The sequence below is a fragment of the Cyprinodon variegatus genome, unplaced genomic scaffold (assembly GCF_000732505.1).
Source record: "Cyprinodon variegatus isolate N-32 unplaced genomic scaffold, C_variegatus-1.0 Scaffold1756, whole genome shotgun sequence".
Taxonomy (NCBI): domain Eukaryota; kingdom Metazoa; phylum Chordata; class Actinopteri; order Cyprinodontiformes; family Cyprinodontidae; genus Cyprinodon; species Cyprinodon variegatus.
The window spans coordinates 63658-67448 of record NW_015152209.1 but is presented as its reverse complement, the minus strand read 5'-3'; positions in this window follow the sequence as shown (position 1 = coordinate 67448).

The following is a 3791-nucleotide window of genomic DNA, read 5'->3' as shown; positions in this document are numbered from 1 at the left end:
AAGACACTCACCTCTGCCTCCCTGTCTCTGCATTTGGCTTCTCACATCACAACCTAATCCTGACATAAATTAGTGAAAAGCTAATTTGATAACATCACAAATTCTTCCAGACAAACTTTGGTTCTCAAACATAAAATCCGTCTTAAACCGTAATATTGTTTTAAGCATGTTTCCCCTTCATTTTGCACATTGTGGTTTAGTTTAGTTGCGTTTCACTAGTTTTAAGTCAAAAGGTTTTTACTGAAATATGTTTGACTTGGTGTTGAATGATTTTAGTTAATAAAACCTTATATTTTGAACTGAGGTTGTGGTGAATTTATTCCATCTATGTGCAGAATTATCTGATTAACGAAAATTTGTTTTGCTCTTTTTTTCGGGGTGGGGGCTTCATTTTATGATTTGGTTTTATTTGGGGTTATGATTAACTGAATATGCAGAGGGTGTCGTACACCTTAGGTAGAAGGATGAAGAAAGTTTACAAAATGCTGAGAAAGAACCAAAACATGATGAATCATTTTAAAAGAAAGGACAAGCTATAACACCACTTGTACAATCTTACAAAACTCAGCAATATATGTTCAGAAGTAAGATGTAATCTATGTTGCTCTTAGGTTAGTCAGATCTCAGGTATATTTGTGGAAAACACCTTTGTGACGTTCTAAACTCATGCTTATAAAAGAAAACCGGATGAAATTACTTTTACTTGCTAGTTATTTGAAGACAATGGTTCAGCTGAGGTGCTTCGTGTTTCTGCAGATCCTGGTGATCCTATTCAGACTTTCTACAGAAGGTGAAGGAAAATTTCATCAGAATGTTATTTTCATTTCAGGATGAATAGGGCTGTGCTGAACATATCAGGAAAAGAAATTTATAAAAACACATTTAGCAGGTAGTCTGCTGTACACTACCAGTGCATTGATTGGAATTTTTTTAATCGTTTAAAATGTTTTCACTGCTATTTGAGGTTTAATACTAACTTTCTAATACCTTTCAGTATTTTTGCATTTTGTTTCGCCTTTGTGACGTTTAATTTGACAATCTGATTAGAGCTTATAGTTGTTCCGTTTTATTTCTGTTCTCCTTGTAGACCATAGTTTGACCCAAATACAGAATTTACTCCCAGGAGACAAATGTAAAGTGTATATTTGAAAAGAACAGAGTAGATTAAACCGTGACTTCTGGAAACATGGTTTAAGGTCTCGTGACTGAAAGGTTGTGAAAAGACAAGGAAAAAAGATAAGTGACGGTGATTCAGACAGGTAGTGATCTGCAGATGGTGGAGATGATCCAGCAGGGAGGAGTTAGAGGGGCTGGGAGGTGGAGCGGTCCTGGGAGAGGAGGTGATCCCAGATGGAGGTGTTTCTGTTTTTAAAACAGCCTGAGGCTGAAGCCCTTATAGGAGGTAAATGCCTCCTGAAAGAAACTCTTGCAATTTCAAACTTTACATGGAATATTATTTAATCAATTGGATTTTGTTTTGGGTCACTTTAAGTTAGGTAATGTCAAATTTAAACCGAGGAAGTTTTTTTTTTTAATATAGCACAATTCCATACAAAGACAACTGAACGTGCTTTACGTGAATTACATAATAAGATAGAAGAAAACTGAAAGCAGAATAAATGCAAGTAGAGATAAAAACATGATAAAAGCAGGTAAGCACAAACTTAAACTAATAATACCTCAGTTAACAGATTAACAGCTCTAGATAAATGGGTTTTTAACTTTGACTTTAAAGAACTCAGGCTTTCAGCTCTTTTCCAGTCTTCTGGATAGTTTGGTCCGGATCAGTGGAGCAAAGGAACTAAATGCTGCTTCTCCATGCTTGGTTCTAGTTCTGGGTGCACAGAGTAGGCTGGAACTAGAAGACCTGAGTGGTCTGGGAGGTTGATACACTCATAATCTATAATAATAATCTATAATAGATCTGTTATAGATTGAGGTGCTGATCCATTCAATGATTTCTACACTAACAGAAGGATTATAAAGTCTATTCTCTGAGCTTCAGGAAGCCAGTGGAAGGACTTCAGAACCAGGCTAATGTGTTCTACTTTAATAGTTCTAGTGAGAACAAGAGCAGCAGTTTTGGATCAGCTGCAGCTGTCTGATGGACTTTTTAGGCAAACCTATGAAGACACTGTTGCTGTAATCAATTTTTCTAAATGCATGAATGAGTTTATCTAGATCCTCCATGGACATTAGTTCTTTAATCATGGAGATGTTCTTCAGGGGATAAAATCCTCTGAAGGTTCAGGTCTGAGTCCATCATTAAACCAAGATTTCAGCCATAATCAGTGGTTTCTAGCTGTAGTAGTTGAAGCTGTGAGCTAACTCTGGTTTTCTCCTCATTTGGTAAAAAGTTTATTACCTCAGTTTTGTTTTTATTCAGTTGTAGAGAATAATGGGGCATTCACATATTGATGTTTTCTAAGCATCTGGCCAACACTGATGAGTTCATATAGTCACCTGGTGATATTGTCATATAAAGCTGTGTGTTATCTGTCACGGTAACTGATCTGGTTGAAATCAGTTAAACTTGTCGGTAGATAGAGCCACCTGTGATGACTTTCCTAGGATGTGGTTTGTTTTCTGGTTGTTTTAAAAATAATATCAAATAATCTCAAAGCTTGAAGTAGAGCATAAATTCCCATATGTCTAAATTTGCAGGATTAGCTTTTAATCTGCCATTAGTTATATTCTGTTGTAAATACTCCTTATTGATCCATAACGTTTTTTTTCTTCACATTGATTATTTTACTGGATCTGATTTTAATTATTATTGTTCTAAAGACATAGAGAAANTTTCTTCACATTGATTATTTTACTGGATCTGATTTTAATTATTATTGTTCTAAAGACATAGAGAAACTGTTTGAGAATAAAATGGACGAAATGTTAGTTGTATTTTTTTAATGATAGATTGTTCACTATTTTGCTTTGGTAGCTTCTCTTTAATTTGTGATTTTTTTTTCTGTAAATCATCTTTTTCCAATTAAAAGTGTTTGGTTATAAGGATGCATTAAACCAGCATTAAATTAAAAAGAGATTAAATATTTAAAAAAGCACACCAAAACTTATGGAGTTTTTGAAGTGTTTTCTAACAAAAGATTGCATTAAAAAGTGTTTCAACTCACAGGCAACATCTAATCTAAAATCTAATTGAGGACAGGATACAAGAACACAGTTTTATACAGCTGAAATCTATTTAAAGGGTTTAAAGTTGCCACCAATTAGTTGAAGTGTTAAATCTATTATCATTAAAGTTAGGTTTCCAGAATGTTGGTGAGGAACTGTTTTGCTTTGGTAGCTTCTCTTTAATTTGTGATTCGTTTTTCTGTAAATCATCTTTTTCCAAATAAAATTGTTTGGTTATAAGGATGCATTAAAAAAGCAATAACTTAAAAATAGATTAAAAAAATTTTTTTTAAACACACCAAAACTCTTAGATTGTTGAAAATAGTGTAGGTGAAAAAAAAAATGTCATAATGTATTCAGACTTATGGAGTTTTTGAAGTGTTTTCTAACAAAAGATTGCTTTGAGAAGTGTTGCAACTCAGTGGCGAAATCTAACAGAAAAATTGAGTACAGGATGTAAAAACACAGCTGAAATCTATTTAAAGATGCCAACCAATATGAGAGGACTGCAGGAAATGTGCTAAAGTGTTAAATCTATTATCATTAAAGTTAGGTTTCCAGAATGTTGGTGAGGAACTGTAGCCCGGCCAATCAGACCAATTTACAATGTGTACTCAGCATATGAGTCTGAGCTCGATAGGAGCAGGCAGAGCCTGATT